Source organism: Stegostoma tigrinum, chromosome 26, assembly GCF_030684315.1.
Source record: "Stegostoma tigrinum isolate sSteTig4 chromosome 26, sSteTig4.hap1, whole genome shotgun sequence".
NCBI lineage: Eukaryota > Metazoa > Chordata > Chondrichthyes > Orectolobiformes > Stegostomatidae > Stegostoma > Stegostoma tigrinum.
In genome coordinates this window covers 49,147,960-49,164,229 of record NC_081379.1, presented here as the reverse complement: position 1 = coordinate 49,164,229, position 16,270 = coordinate 49,147,960, and the positions used below count along the sequence as shown (strand labels likewise).

The 16,270-nt window shown below is 42.6% G+C and overlaps 2 long non-coding RNA genes and 1 other non-coding gene across 4 annotated transcripts in view; 1 reads left to right on the top strand and 2 right to left on the bottom strand.

The window, feature by feature from the left end:
• The window catches only part of LOC132211008 (uncharacterized), a 181,763-nt gene that overhangs the window by 132,784 nt on the left and 32,709 nt on the right, over positions 1-16,270 (bottom strand). The gene's annotated exons all lie outside the window — the stretch shown is intronic.
• On the bottom strand, positions 4,390-4,462 carry trnar-ccu (transfer RNA arginine (anticodon CCU)). Its single transcript has one exon. It is a non-coding gene; the product is annotated as a tRNA-Arg (tRNA).
• On the top strand, positions 6,831-15,397 carry LOC132210986 (uncharacterized). Of its 2 annotated transcripts, none has more exons than XR_009447252.1 (3): positions 6,831-7,029; positions 8,050-8,173; positions 15,290-15,397. It is a non-coding gene; the product is annotated as an uncharacterized LOC132210986 (long non-coding RNA). The 2 variants fall into 2 exon arrangements; XR_009447251.1 differs by lacking the exon at positions 15,290-15,397 and adding an exon at positions 10,640-11,576.

Genomic DNA, 16,270 nt, shown 5'->3' with positions numbered 1-16,270 from the left:
GCCAAATTAAACTCTGAAAGCACAAAATTCACACATCAGATTCAGCAGGCAGGCGCTAATGATATTAGCATAATGGACAGATATACACCCAACAAGCTATCTACCAAAAAGAGGAGGGCTCAGATTAAAAGGCACCAGGCAGGAGCAAATTACTGCTGATACTAGAGTCTGTACTGAAACCAAAATAATGCTGCAGATCACAGCGAGTCAGGCAGCTCTCGTGGACAGAAGGCAAGCTAGCATTTCAAGTCTGGATGACTCTTCATCAGAGCTGAAGTGAAGTGTGAATGGGGCAGGAATCATTCCCTCCAGGAGGCCCTAGTCCATTCTTTGACCAACCACACCAACCTCCTTCCCGCGGCATCTTCCCATGTAACCCAGATGGTTCAACACCTGCTCCTGTACCTCCTCCCTATTCACTATCCAAGGACCTAAGCAGTCTTTCCAGGTGAGGCACTGGAGCACTGCAGCACTGTACCTCCTCCAATCTTGAGTTTTGCACTCACTGCACCCAATATGGCCTAGTCTACAATGGAGAGCGATATATTTCCATTTCAGGGTGGTGAGTGGTAGGTGGCAGAGGTCCCAAATATCTGCTGCTCTTTGCCCTTCTCAATGGCAGCAGTAGTGGGTTTGGAAGGTAGTGTCTAAGGATATTTGGCAAATTTCTGCAGTACATCTCATAGAGAGGACACACTGCTGCTACTGAGCATTATGGTGGAGGGATTGAATATTTATGAATGTGGGGTGAATCAATAGGGCTGCTTTATCCTAAATGATGTTAAGCTTCTTGAATGTCGTTGCAGCTGCACCCATCCAGGCAAGTGGGGAGTATACCATCACACTCCTGACTTGTGTCTTGTCGATGGAAGACAGGCTTTAGGTAGTCAGAAGGTGAGTTACTCGCTGCAGTATTCCTAGCTTCTGATCCGTTGCACGTAAATGGCTATTCCAGGTCAGTTTATGGTCAATGGTATGTTGATAGTACACTGAATGTTAAGGGAAGATGGTTAGATTTGTTGGAGATCGTAATTACCTGGCACTTGTGTGATGAGGTCATTTTTCTGTTGCCAAAATCATACTGTATCAGTGCAGTCACATCCTGACAATACGACACACCCAACTCCACCACCAACCCCCACCGCACCACACACCTTTTTGAAACTCAATGCTAACCACATATTGTTCGTAAATAACCTTAATCAAGAATTCAAACAGGTCATCAAGGCCTTTGAAATGTCCCCAGTCTGACTTTTCCGTTCCTCAGTGAGGTCTAGGGTGCAATACAGCATGTAGCACATTTTCCCCATCACTGTTAACAAAGTTGCTACTCTTGTTCAGGTTTTCTGTTTAACTTTGTGGTTACCTCAGAATTTTGTGTTGAGACTGGAAGACATTCCAGTTCTGTCTGAAATCAGACAGGAGTAGGAGCTAGAAAATTCAATTCTATCCTGACTCACCCGAAGTTGTGGACTGAATTGTTTTGATTGTTCTCTGGTATTTCTTAGCTGGTACTCTACAATTCTCAACATGCAGAGAATTCTGGCTGAGCTCTTCCTGGCTGGCCTTAACATCAAAATTAGGATCAGGAGTAGGCCATTCAGATTTTCTTGCTTATTCCACCATTCAATGTAATCATGGCTGATCCTCTATCTCAATGTTGTATTCTTCCTTTCTTCTCATATCCCTTGATGCTTTTAATATCTAAACAAAACTATCTCTTTCTTGAGTGTATTCAGTGGTTCCACATCCTTCTGAGGCAGACAGAATTCTACAGGTTCACTCCCATTTGAGTGAAGAAAGTGCTTCCCATCTCAGTCACAAATGTTCTACCCTGTATTCTGAGACTGCGTCCCCTGGCTGTAGACTCCCCAACTATGGAAAACATTCCCTTCGCATCTACTCTGTCCAGCCCTGTTAGAATTTTATACTTTTCAATAGATCCCCTCTCACCCTGCCAAACTCTAGTGAAGACTGGCCCAGTTGAACAAATATCTCCTCATGGGACAATCTTGCCATCCCTGATATCAGCTGAATGAACTTCTCCTGCTCTCCCTGTGTGGCAAGTATAGCCTTTTGTTTGTTAGGGAGACCAAAACTGCATTCAATACTTCTGGTGTGGTCACAGCAAGACTCTGTATAACTGCAGTAAGGCATCCTTACTTCTGAACTCAAATCCTCTTGCAATGAAGGCTAACATGAAGGCTTGCCACTGTTGTCTGTCTATCTTCATTGACATTTCCTCACCATTTAAATAACACTTTTCCTTCCTGTTTCTCACAACAGAGTAGATAACTTCACATTTAGCCAGCCTATACTGCATTTTTCATGTGTTTGCCCATTCACCCAATTTGTCTAAATCACCACGAAACCTCCTTGCTACTCATAATCCCACCCAGTTTTGTGTCATCAACAAACCTATAGAGTCATACAGACCAAAAACAGACCCTGGTGGTCCAAATTGTCCATGCCAAACAGGTTTCCCAAACTAAACTAGATCAATTTTCCTGCATTTGGTCCATATCCCGCTAAACCTTTCCAATTCATGCAATTATCCAAATGACTTTTAAACATGGTTACCCTGTACCTGCATCTATGACTTCCTCTGGCAGTTCATTCGGTATACACGGCTCTGTGTGAAAAGTTGCCCCCCTACCCCCTGGTCACTTTTAAATCTTTCTCCTCTCACCTTAAAAATATACCCCCTTGTTTTGAACTCCACCACACTAGAGAAAGGACCATTGCTAATCACCATATCTATGCGACACAATATGGTCACCCCACAACCTCCTACTCTCCAGTGAAAAAAATCCCAGCCTATCCAACTCTCCATCCCAACAACATCCTTATAAGTCTTTTCTGCACCCTCTCCACTTTAACAATATCTTTCCTTATAGGAGGATGACCAGAATGTACATGGTATTCCAAAAGTGGCCTCGCCAACGTCCTGTACAACTTAACATGACACCTTAATTCCTGTGCTCAAAGGCCTGAGCAATGAAGGCAAGCATGTTAAACCCCTTCTTAATCATCTTGTCTGTCTGTGATGCAAATTTCACATAATTATATACCAGAATCCCTCGATCTCTCTGTTCTACAATACTACCCAGGGCCTTACCATTAACTGTATAAGTCCTGAGATAGTAGGAACTGCCGATATGGAGAATCTGAGATAACATGGTGTAAAGCTGGATGAACACAGCAGGCCAAGCAGTATCAGAGGAGCAGGAAAGCTGGCGTTTTGGGTCGAGACCCTTCTTCAGAAATGGGGGAGGGGAAGGGGAATCTGAAATAAATAGGGAGAGAGGGGGAGGCAGATACAAGATGGATAGAGGAGAAGATAGGTGGAGAGGAGACAGACAGGTCAAAGAGGCAGGATTGGAGCAAGTAAAGGTGAATGTAGTTGGGGAGTTAGGGAGGGGATAGGTCAGTCCAGGGAGGATGGACAGGTCAAGGAGGCGGGATGAGGTTAGTGGGTAGGAGTTGGGTGTGTGGCCTGAGGTGGTAGGAATGGTTAGGGAGGCAGGGACAAGCTGGGCTGATTTTGGGATGCGGTTGGGGGAGGGGAGATTTTGAAGCTTGTGAAGTCCACATTGATACCCTTGGGCTGCAGGGTTCTCAAGACAAATATCAGATGCTGTTCCTGCGGCTTTTGGGTGGCATCATTGTGGCAATGCAGGAGGCCCAGAATGGGCATATCATCCAAGGAGTGGGAGGGCGAGTTGAAATGGTTGCATTTGTCCAAATTAAACCCCATCGGCCATTCCTCAGCCCATTGGCTTTTGGTTCCTCATCCAAGTCATTTATATTTTTTGTAATAGCAGGGATCCAAACACTGAACTCATTGCCACTTGGAAAAAGATCCATTAATTCCCACTTTATTCCCAGCTTGTTAACAGCTTCTAACTCTAAATTGAAGGCAACTACATCAGACAGCATTGACACCAAGACACAGTATATATGCTGCATTTGCCCAAACAGAGAGCCTTAAAGCTGAAAAGAACATTGAGATCCTGGGAAAGGCTAAGTTAGGAATAATGACTCAAATTTTCAACGCAGTTAAGCTGGAGGAAGGAGATTAGTTTGTTGGAGCCTCTGACAGGAAAATAATGCTTTCCTTAGCATTTCCTATCACTAATCGGCTTTGTGCAGATTTTGCTGGTTATTCAATGGTGATAAATTTGGAATTTTACAAATATTTTTCATGGAACAGCCACAGAGACTGAGACTGAGAAGTCTGGAGCAGGGGAATTCCATTTAATATATACACAGAGGAAGTCTTAACCAATTATTGTAATTTTTTTAAAAAATGGATTGATTTATCAGCAGAAGAATCGTGCATAAAGCTTCAAAACTTAAAACGGGAAATACAGCATGAAAACATACTTCCACCCCAGATGGGACTCGAACCCACAATCCCTGGCTTAGGAGGCCAGTGCCTTATCCATTAGGCCACTGGGGCTGCCCAACGGGCGAAGCTGCCGGTACGTCACTTAACCTTTAAATCCAACAGAGGGCGCAGCGACTGGGAGAATGAAGTCAGCGAGAAAACTGGAGGAAGGGGAGTAAAGGACAGAGGTTCAGAAAGAATAGAGAGAGGGAGGGCAGAAGAGAGGGAGGTAGGGAAAGGGAGAATGGGGAGAGGGAAAGGAAAGGAAGACTAGAGAGGGAGGGCAGAGTGTAGGATGGGGGGAGAGGGATGGGGGCAGCAGGTTGGAGGAGAGAGGAGGAGAGAGGGAGGTAGGGAGAGGAGAGGGAGGATGAGAGAGGGAAAGAGGAGGAAGACTAGAGAGGGAGGGCAGAGTGTAGGATGAGAGGGGGGAGAGGGAAGGGGGCAGAAGGTTGGAGGAGAGGGGAGGGAGAGGAGAGAAGTAACGAGAGAGACCAAAGACTGGCAGGAAACTAAACTCAAGTCTAACAGAAACAATAATGTGTATTTCCTTTGCTCCTTGAAGGTGATAAACAGTTTCATTTCAAGATGTATCACATGGAGAATTATGACAGAGGATCTAACACCAGCCACATGAGCTCCACCACCAACAGCTTAGTCCAAGAGAGAGGCTTTAGAGTTGTCATAAAGGAGGAGAGTTGAGATTGAGAGACAGGAAAGTGTTGAGAGGTAATTCCAGACCTTGGGACCTGGGCATTGCCTCAACTGGTGGTGATGGTGGAGTGAATAAAGTTGAAGATCGTCAAGAAGTAGCACATAGGAGGGCTGAGGGTTGGGAGGCAATTAGAAAAATCAAGGGTACAAAGAATATCTTAATAGGATTTGAAAACAAGGAGAGCAATCCAATGACCAAGATGATGTTTGATCAGTAGCCTATTTAAATCAGCGAGTGCAAGATTATTGGGGGAGCGAGTCGTGTGAATGTAGACATGGGTAACAGAGTTTTGGATGACCTCAATTTTATGGACAGTAGAATGTAGACCAGCCAGAATGCATTGCGATAGACAAGCCTAGAGTGAATGCAGGAATGGATGAGGGGGTCAGCAGGAGATGTGCTAAGACGGAGAAATTCTAACGGCAAATAGAGGCCAAAAACTAAGATAGTTTTGATTTTAAAATGTATCTTAATGTGAATTGGATCCAGTTTTTCAAGATTAGACTCATAAGTAGAGGAATGGAATGGAAATGCATGTGGGTGTTGAGTGATGACCTTACTTATAATTGATTCAAAAGGACTTCTAAGACCACATGAGATGACAAGGTTAAGGTGGGTCGTTCTCAATTTGGCTGAGGGCTTATATTGGAGGGAGAGATTGAGGAAGGAGAAGAGAACAGTGAATTCATCAGAGGGACAGCACAATGAGTTGAGGTGGAGATTACATTTCTGAGGAGAGAAGCCATTTGGTGCAAAGGCCAAGATATCTCAGTGAGACTTTCTATCATTCTTGGGTAGATGGGAGAGAATGAGAAGTTTAACTAAGGTGAGGGGTTGGCACAAGGCCAGATGGTCAAAGGAAGAGAAAATGCCAGAGGAGTAGGATCAGACCAAGGTACAGTTTGGTAATAAGTGCTGTATTAGCATTTTGATAAAGTGGAGGTAGAAGGTGTAGCTAAATGAAGGGCCTTTGTTCAGGGGAATGGTACCATCATCCTTCAACTTATCAAAGCTGTAAGTTTAGGCTATTAATACAAATCAGAAGTGGCTCAGGTGCTTGCTGAATCTGTTTTTTTGTAAAGTGAAAGGATAGATAAATGTACCTTGACCAGTTTGCAGTAACCATTTTTAACTCAGGCGCAGTCAGATAGACAAAGGGGACAATAGCCAAGAGAAGGTCCAACACAACTTTACTGAACACTTTGTCAAGATAAATTAGCATTTACCAAACTCTACTATTGTATTTTAATTAAATTCTACCAGTCTTGTCCCTACCACTTTATTTGAAATGTTTGCTTGAAATGACTGGTAATATCCATTTAATAAGGCTGGGACATGCTGGTCCTCAGTCATTCAGGGTTGGCTGATGTTTCAGGATCTGTGGTCATTAATTTGGGCTTTCCCTTTCTTCCAGTCTTAGGGCTATCTCACTGAGGTGTTCTCTCTGGAGATACCAGTTGAATAAGGTACAAAAATTATAGTGAACTGGGACTCCAGGTTGTCCCTTTTGTGCCCTTCTGGAAAATTCTATAGCCTCTGTCCAACACAAGCATTAGGTAGTTCAATAGGTTTATGGTGAGAAGGGCAAGATCTAAAAGGGACCTGTTGAAATTTTAACTTTATTTCTTTTTTCAAATTAATATTACGAAGAATTGTAATGTTTTACTTCTAACTTTGTTTCTTTATTTTTCTACTTTGTGCCTCAGATTTTGTACCTAGGTATCTTTGTATCTGAGATGACACCAGGAATGACAACATTGTACATTTTTCACTATAACTCATGTACTTCTGTACTTGAGTAAATGTGACAATAAAATCTAAATCTAAGGGATAACTTTTCACACAGAGGGTGGTGCTAATATGGAATGAACTGCAAGAGGAAGTGATGGAGGCAGATACAGCATTTAAAAAATCTTTTGGACAGGTACGTTGGAAGGTTCAGAGGGATGTGGGATAAACGCAGGCAAATGGCACTAGTTTAGTTTGGTGACTTGGTTGGTATGGACTGAAAGGTTTGTTTCTGTGCTGTCTGACTATATGACTACTTCCCATATCTGGAAGTGACAGAACGTGGTTTTGAACCATCATGTGTCAAGTACTGTCCCTGTCAAATTATACCACAGGCCCTGTTATTGAGCTGGGTGCCACCAAGTCTATGTAGCATTCTTGTAACAAAGCAGGTTCACTGGCGGTGAAAACAAGGGAGTTCACTGTGAAACAATGTGGCTGTTACCATGTAACCAGGCAGTTCCTGTCTGGTTTCAATGGGAAGTTGATTGACCAAAGCCAGATTGCATGAATACTTTCTGTTTCAGCTCTGCAGTTTGCAAAGTGCAAAGTCCAGTTAGGTTTAAACTCGGCTTCCACATTTCAAGTTTTTATCCATGCTCCTGAAAAGAATGTCAATATTTCTGTAGGCCATGGGTAACCTGACCACAGTTTGTCCTCTCAGTATTCTGTATGATGCTTGCTGTAGACTTGGTGAATATTTTCTCCCTGCACTTTCTGCCATTGTTTCTGCCCATTGTCTCTCCCTGTAGCAGGCACAGGCGGCATGGTGGCTCAGTGGTTAGCATCATGAGAGGTATAGACAGGGCGGACAGCAAGAAGCTTTTTTCCCAGAGTGGGGGACTCAATTACTAGGGGTCACGATTTCAAGGTGAGAGGGGAGAAGTTTAAGGGAGATATGTGTGGAAAGTTCTTTACACAGAGGGTGGTGGGTGCCTGGAACGTGTTGCCACTGAGGTGGTAGAGGCAGACACAGTATCGTCATTTAAGATGCATCTAGACATATACATGAATGGGCAGGGAGCAGAGGGATACAGATCCTAGGAAAATAGGTGACAGGTTTAGATAGAGGATCTGGATTGGTGCAGACTTAGAGGGCCGAAGGGCCTGTTCCTGTGCTGTAATTCTCTTTGTTCTTTGTTCTACTGTCTCTCAGCGCCAGGGACCTGGGTTTGACTCCACCCTCGGGCGACTGTCTGTGTGGACTTTGCATTTTCTCCATGTCCGTTTGGGGTTCCTCCCACAGTCGAAAGATGTGCAGGCTAAGTGAATTGATCATGGTAAGTCACCCTGTAGTGTCCAGCTATGTGTAGGCCAGATGGGCCAGCCATGGGAAATGCAGCGTTACAGGGATAAGGTGGGTCTGGGTGAGATTACCTTCAGAAGTTCAGTGTGGACTTTACTGGCTGATTGGCCTGTAGGGATTCTATGATTATTCATCTGTATTATAGAGCTGCTGTGACTGTTAGACTGAAGCTGATCACAGACATTGGCTTCTGATTTCCTCAGTTTAGTGCACGGGCCCATGTAAGCCAGTGCTCACTGTGATAAACAGAGTGCTGGCAAACTGGGGAGCAGATGGGCTTTCCTTCCACCCAGACACTTTGTGGAGAATCTTTCCTTTGCCCCTGTTAGTTTCTGTGGTTTGTTGGCACACTGGGCTCTGGCTCTTTATTTACAGCGATTCTGTTGATGCTGAAATCCAGCCAGTGCTGTTAAATTACTCAGTGGCAGTTGTCTCCCAATCCTTTACTGTCCAATTACTTTGAGTTTTGTTGGTTTCTCAAAAAAATCACACTGAGCCTGGTGCTGATCACCAACAACCATGCCTCCTGCTGTCCAGTCTTCACACTCTGGAATTCTATCCCTTAATCCCTCCACCTACTTTGAACTCTTTTGATAATCCATCGCAAGGATTTGCTCACATCCATTACTTCTAATATATCTTTTCTGAGATGAATTTCTAGACATAAAGCACTACAGAAATTCAGGCTGTTGTTGATTGCTAGTGAATATATTTCCGTGAGGTGACGTCCCTGTAAACCGTGACCTTTCAACTCTGAATTCTGACTGTGAATTAGATGTATGCTTGAATGCTAGAAACAAAAAACAAAATTATCCCAAATCTTAGCACAGTTTCTAACTGCTAAATTGCTCTTAATTCAGGGCTGGTGGAAATAGAAATATGTTGTGTGAAAGAAAGATTGTGTATCTCAGACTGAGGGGAGGGGGAGGTATTAGCAAATATCCTCCTGATCCATTGATCCCCATATAGACACTGCAATAATATCCGAATCCTTGTGCAATGTTGTTCAACCAACAACTTCAACAGGAAAGGCAGAAGGACAGTAACAAATATCAAACCGGTTGATATTATAGCCACATTGTCCAATCAGAAACATAAAGAGCTGGATTTTTAATTCGCCTCTTGTTTCTGGGTCCCCTCTGAACTCTCTTTCCTCATAGTCTGAGTGTTTCACTACTCCCAGCTTCACAGCCTTAAAACCTTTAAAGAATCATTAAAATTAAAAAAGGTTCAGAATAGGTACCCTTGACTGATCTTCCTGTCTCTGTTCCTGCCATCTGTCCAAACTGATCTCCTCAAATACAGAGCTGCCTGAATGCCAACACATTTTCCAAAAAAACACTCCTTTGATCTAATCCCTTCATCCCTTATAGCCACCTCCTAATCATGGTACTGGTACTGGTTTAACCAGACCTGGACAGCTCCCTTACATCTTCCTACACCCTTGCCTCTTCAGCCCTCATGGCTCATTCATCCCCCATTACCTGTACCCCTGTTTCCCATTCTTCTCCATTGTCCTTTCACCCCATCTCCTCTTCACTGTCCTATTGCCCACTCACCTCACTATTGCCCATTCATTTCCCCTATCAAATCCATTGGCCATTCACCCCATTATACACTCAGTAGCCCAATGTGCACTCACTCCACTGGATGCCCACTTATCCCCCTGTTACCCACTTAGCCCTATAAGCAACTCACCTCCATTTGCCATTCACTCCCATAGCCCAATAATTTCCCCTTTGCCAACTCACTTCACTGCCTATTTCCAACATCTCCCGTTCCACCTAAACATCACTTGCTTTGGCTGTTCCTGCTGTGCTGATCCCATAGAAATGGGCCACTCAGCCTTTTGAACCAGTCTGTTGTCCTCCTTCATCTCTCTCAATAGCCTCACCTGAGAAAAGTCCATTGGTCACAGTCTTGAATAGTTCAACTCGCACTGCCCTCCCAGCCTTATTGGGGTCAGCATTATTATATAGTCTCCATGTGAAAATGTTGTCCTTCATTTCACTTCTAAGCCTTCAAACAATGGCCTTTCTTTTGAAATTACATCCATAGGGAATAGTTTCTCAGTTTCTACCCTGGCAAATCCTAATACCCTTTGGTCATTCTTCAATCTTCTAAACTCAAGGGAATATAATGTGGACTTGTCCAAGCCACCTCCATCATTTGACTCTCTGCTCCCTGGTCTATTCTGATCTATCTACATTGCACCACATCTAAATCCATGTTTCTTGTGATGTAGAATCCAAAACTGAACATAGACCCTGGTAGCATCTGACTAAGACTTTGTACAACTGCAGGCTAGCTTCCATGTTTTATATCCCAGCTCCATTGAAGCAAGGGCAGTATTCCATTTGGGCTTTTGATCACTTTCTGCACTTGTTCAATAATTTTGTATGACTTGTATAGCATAGTCAAATTCTCTGTTCCTCTACAGCTTTGTCTCAGTCATTTAACTCCATTCTGCACTGAGTGTGCATCCTTAGTGGCATCTGTAGCTCGGACATGCATCTCCACTCATTTGAAGCTTTAACCATGACCAGGCCCATCAGTGACTGGAGGAAGGGCTTGCCAGACGGCAGAGGGTGATCTCCTGATGTCGGACACTCTGGAAGAGGCCCACCTCTTGAAAGGAACAGCAGCATGAAGTTCAAAGAAGAAGAGATGGAGGGGCCTCCATCTTGAGTCTGCAATTTTTAAAACATTTACCTTTTTAAGAGCTATAGAGAAAACCCAGAGCTGTAACTGCACAGAAGCCATTTGGCCCACCTTGGCTGCACCAGCTCTATTGCCAATCCCTTGCCTTTTCCCCATTTCCACGTAAACCCTTTCCATCCAAATAATCCCACACACTCCAACCCTGTATTTCCGATGGCTAATCCTGGGCACTGTGGGCAATTTAGCAGGGCCAATCTACCTAACCTGTGGGAGGAAACCCATGCAGACATGGGGTGAATGTGTGAACTCCACACAAACAGTTGCCTGAGGCTGGAATTGAACGTGGGTCCCTGGTGCTGTGAGGAGGCAGTGTTAACCTCTGAATCACCATGCTGCCCCAAGACAACTAGATAGCATTTTGATAGATAACGGAGTCTATAGCTACGGGAGCATAGGAAAATGGAGCTGAGGCAACAAGATCAGCCATGATCTTAATGAATAGCTCGAAGGAGCGAATGGCCTACTTATATTTCAATGCTGTAAGCCTGCCAAGAGTACTGACCCTCCATCAGGAGTCTGCATCCAAGCTTTTAACCTGGATCCCTGAGGGGACCCCAAAGATCAACCTGAAATTTCAATCAGCCTCTGCCTTAAAATGCCTGAAATGGTTAAGCGTTGATTATGGGTGCTAGTCCCCCATCCGACCTTGATCCTGCCTCTGGGGAAATGGCTTGGGGACAGAATCATGCCAGAAAACCCAACACATCAGCCACCCAGTTGCTCCTCTATGCTTCTCAATTCTCGCCCGTTTAAAGGGGTGAAATTACTGCTTTTGGTTTTTTCTCTCTCCATGCTGTCCTCAATAACCAAATACTATCTTCCATCAACACTTCTTAAATCTGCAGAGTGTCAAAAAATTGTGACTAACAACCTACAATTTTTCATTCGGGTAGAAACCATTAAGTCCTGGAGATAACTCTCATTATTTCCCGCCACACCAATGAAAAAGATACATACATTCGACAAATTTATCATCTTGATTTATTTTTAGTTTCCCATAAAATGTTGATGTTTTGTGCTCTTCCTCCCTTGCAAAATCAGATGTGAAGCCCACAGTTAATGAGTCCGTCAGTAGTTCTGCATTTTTGACAACAGAATCTGTCCCTAATGGACTCACATTATCCTTTACTATTCTCTCATGTTTTCAAAAATTCCACGTTAGCTTTGATGTCTTTGGTAAGTTATATCCCTTTTCTTTTTCTCCAGTTCGTTTGATTTACACATTTCTTTAATTTTGATGCAGTCTCTACTCTCATTCAATGACTGCTGTTGCTTAACTGTGTAAGTAGAATTTTGCTCATTATGGGATTTATTTAACTGAATATATATTATATAAATATTGCTTTGAGTACTTCACATTACAGTCCAGTTTGCTGCAATCATATTTCTCATCCTTTCAAACATTGCCTCTCTAAACTCCTTCCTTTCTCACTTATTTTCCTAGCTCCTTGAAAAGCTTGTGAAAATCCTCTCCAACAAACTTCCTTCAGTCACCCTCGTGATGCACAGGCCATTGCTCAATTTCCTCCCTTTTAGGCTTTTATCCAGTTTTCCTGTTTCCCACTCTCTCTGGGGAACAGCTGATGTTTTGCTCCTTTGAAGGTGTTGGCTCAATGTATAAATATTACAAACGCCTCTGACGTTAGTCAGTCCCTTCATGACTAACAACTCAATGGTATCTGATGTTGTGTATTATACAAATAAGAAACTACAGAGAATTGTCAACACAGCCCAGACCATTACACAAGCAAACCTTCCCTCCATTGACGCCATCTATACTTCTCGCTGCCTGGAAAGACAGCCAACACAATCAAAAACTGTTCCCACCCTAGTTATAATCTTTTCCAACCTCTTCCATTAGGCACAAGATATTAAAGCTACCAACAGATTCAAGAACAGCTTCTTCCCTGCTGTCACATAGTCATAAAGTCATAGAATCAGACAGCATGGAAACAGACCCTTTGGTCCAACCAGTGCATGCCAAAAATAATCCTAAACTAAACTAGGCCCACTTGCCTGCTCCTGGCCTATATCTCTTTAAATCTTTACTATTCATGCACTCATTGCCTTTTAAATGTTGTAACTGTATCCCTATCCACCACTTCCGCAGGGCATTTATTCCACAAGCAAACTACCCTCTTCATTAAAAAAAATTGCCCTCGTGTCTTTTTAAAACTCTCTCTTCTCACCTTAGAAATTTGACCCCTAGTCTCAAAATCCTCCACTCTAGGGAAAAGTTAACTACCATTAACTCTATCCATAACCCTCATTATTTTATAAACTTCTATAAGGTCTCCTCTCAACCTCCTATTAAAAATGTCCCAGCCTACCCAGCCTTTCCAATTTAATAATATCCTTCCTATAGCTGGATGACCAGAACTGGACACCAGAGGAGGCGTACCAATATCCTGTACAACCTCAACATGACTTTCCAATTCCCAAACTCAAAGGACTGAATAATAAAGGCAAGAGTGCCAAATACCTTTTTAACCACCCTGTCTATATGATGCTAACTTCAAAGAATTATGTACCAGCAGCCCTCAGTCCCTCTGTTCTACAACACTATCCAAGGCCCTAACATTAATTGTATAAGCCCTATCCTTCAAAATGCAATACCTTGCATTTATCCAGAATGAACTCCATGTGCCATTTTTCAGCCCATTGACCCATTTGACCCAGATCTCTTTGTAATCTTAGAAAAACTTTTTTTGACTGTCTACAATTTTAGTGGAGACTTCTGAATGGACCTCTCAGATTTTAAATTTAATGTATTCCTCACCCTGTTCTATTACCCATACACTTTGTATGGTATAATTGGCATATACTTCACAAAACAAAACTTATCACTGTACCTTGGTACATGTGACAATAATAAATCACATCAACAAAGCCAAATTAAAAATACCATGCAAAGCAAAAAGCAAATATAGTTTCACTAACACATAGAACAAGGTTTCGTATCTTCACCAGTCTTCATTTCTTTCAAACCCATCTGTTCCCAGTGCTTCTCTTTTAACTTTGAATGCATAAAAAATTGAAAGATATCAAATCCAGCTACCTGTTTGTTTGGCCACATATATCAAAACTTTCAAAGGCGTGCTAAGCTTTCCTGCTTGCTGTAGTTTCTGGTTATCGCTATCCTGGACTCCACTCTCTGAATACTCACCACACCACAAACATTTCCCACATAAGCCTCCTTTATGCTCCTACACGAACCCACCCCAAACCCTCCCACAGTCCAAAGATGTGTAGGTTAGGAGGAGTGACCACACTAAATTGCACATAGTGTTTAGGGATGTGAAGGTTGGGTGGATTAGCCATAGGAAATGAAGGGTAATAGGATGGGGGGTCTCGGGTGGGATGCTCTTTGAAAGGTTGATATGGACTCAGTGGGCCAAATGGCCTACTTCCACACTGTAGGGATTCTATGATTCATTGCTAGAATTCATCTAATGACCCTTTAGGTCCTTTACTCTCTGGACAATGATGGTAAAGCTGACCTCAACTTTTAGGTAAAGGCTAGATTTGAATACATCTCCTTGCTTTGACATATCTCCATTGTCTGTTAAAATTCTTTTAGAAGAAAATTATTATCTCAAACAGCGTGATTCACATCAAAGAGTTTCAAAGCCTTGGTGTGAAGTTGTGTCTCATTTTGCTTCTGTCAAAGAGTCAAATTCTGCCATAGATCAGGTTAATTCCTGAATGTTTGGTTAATTCTTTCATGTCAACACATCTGCCTCTACCTTGGATCTCACTGCATTTAGGAGGAACAAGTTTTAGTCCCCAAGTCGCAAGGTGAAATGGCAGTCACCTAACTTCTACCATCCCTTCCCCAAAATCATCAATTATTTTTCAGAAATAAAGACATTTTCCTGATGTATATTAATGATCTACACTTTGGTGTATGAGGCAGAGCTTGCAACGACACAAAACCTGGGCACATTGTACTTTGGGAACAGGCAAGACAATGTCCTAATGGTATTACTGCTAGACTGGCAATCCACAGGCTTGGGTAATGCTCTGTACTGGGTTTGAATCCTGCCATGACAGATGGTGGGATTTGAATCCAATAAAAATCTGGAATTAAGAGCTTAATAATGACCATGAATCAATTGTTTGGGGAAATACCCATCTGGTTCACAACTATCATCTTCACCTAGCCTGGCCTACATGTGTCTCCAGACCGACAGCAATAAATGCTGGCTGAGTTCTGTGAATGAATAAGAATAAGAGGACAGTGAGTGATGATGTCACAGGTTAAATGGAGGAAAGGTGATTGATCTTTCCTCTGTAAATTCAGTGCAAAATATGTAGGCTATGCCTTTTTGCCTCCATGTTTAAATTTGCATTTAATTTTTCTGGTCAGCACAAGAGAGAGATTGAGCCCACGTGGGAGAGAGATCTAGGCCTTGTGTGGAAAGTCCAGTGTGGAGCGACTGCAGGCTCATGGATAAAGAAGGACTGTAATTTGGACCCTTTAACTTTATTTCTTATTTACTACTTTCTGCTGACAATGTTGAACATTTAATTTATTTCTTTATTTTCCTACTTTTTACCTTAGATTTTGCACTTCGGTACCTTGTACCTAATATGGTGCCGTGAATGGTGACTTTGTACACTTTTCACTGTTTTCCTGCATCCCTGTACTTGAGTACACATGACAATAAAACTTAATTCTAATTCTAATCACGCCCTTCAACCACAGTAACTATAGTCACATTACATGGTAATCTGATATGGATATGTGTACTGATGTAATGTGAAGCAGGTAAAGTACGATTCAAAATAAAAAGGTTTTGGTGATCAATGCTACCTGTACTGGAAGGTAATGAGTTCAGTCCCACTGCTACTGGAATCAGACTTATAGATTCATAGTCACAGAGTCATTCAGCACAGAAACAGACCCTTCGGTCCAACCAGTCCATATCAATCATAATTCCAGATCATAAACGGGTCCCACTTGCCTGTACTGGCTTGTATCATTGTAAATATTTCTTACTTATGTACTTATCTAAATGTCTTTTAAATATTGTTCCTGTACCTGCATCCAGCACTTCCTCTGAAAGTTCATTCCACACACAAACTACTGTCTATGTAAAAAAGTCACTCCTCACATCTTTTTAAAATCTTTCTTCTTCCACCTTAAAAATATGCCTCCAATCTTGAAATCTCTCACTATAGGGAAAAGACACCTTCATTCACTTTACCTATAGCTGTCATGATTTTGTAAACCTCTATAAGGTCACCCCTCAACCTCCTACACTCTAATGAAAAAAGTCCCAGCCTATCCATCGTCTCCTTATAACACAAACCCTCCATTCCTGGCAACATCCTGGTAAATCTCTTC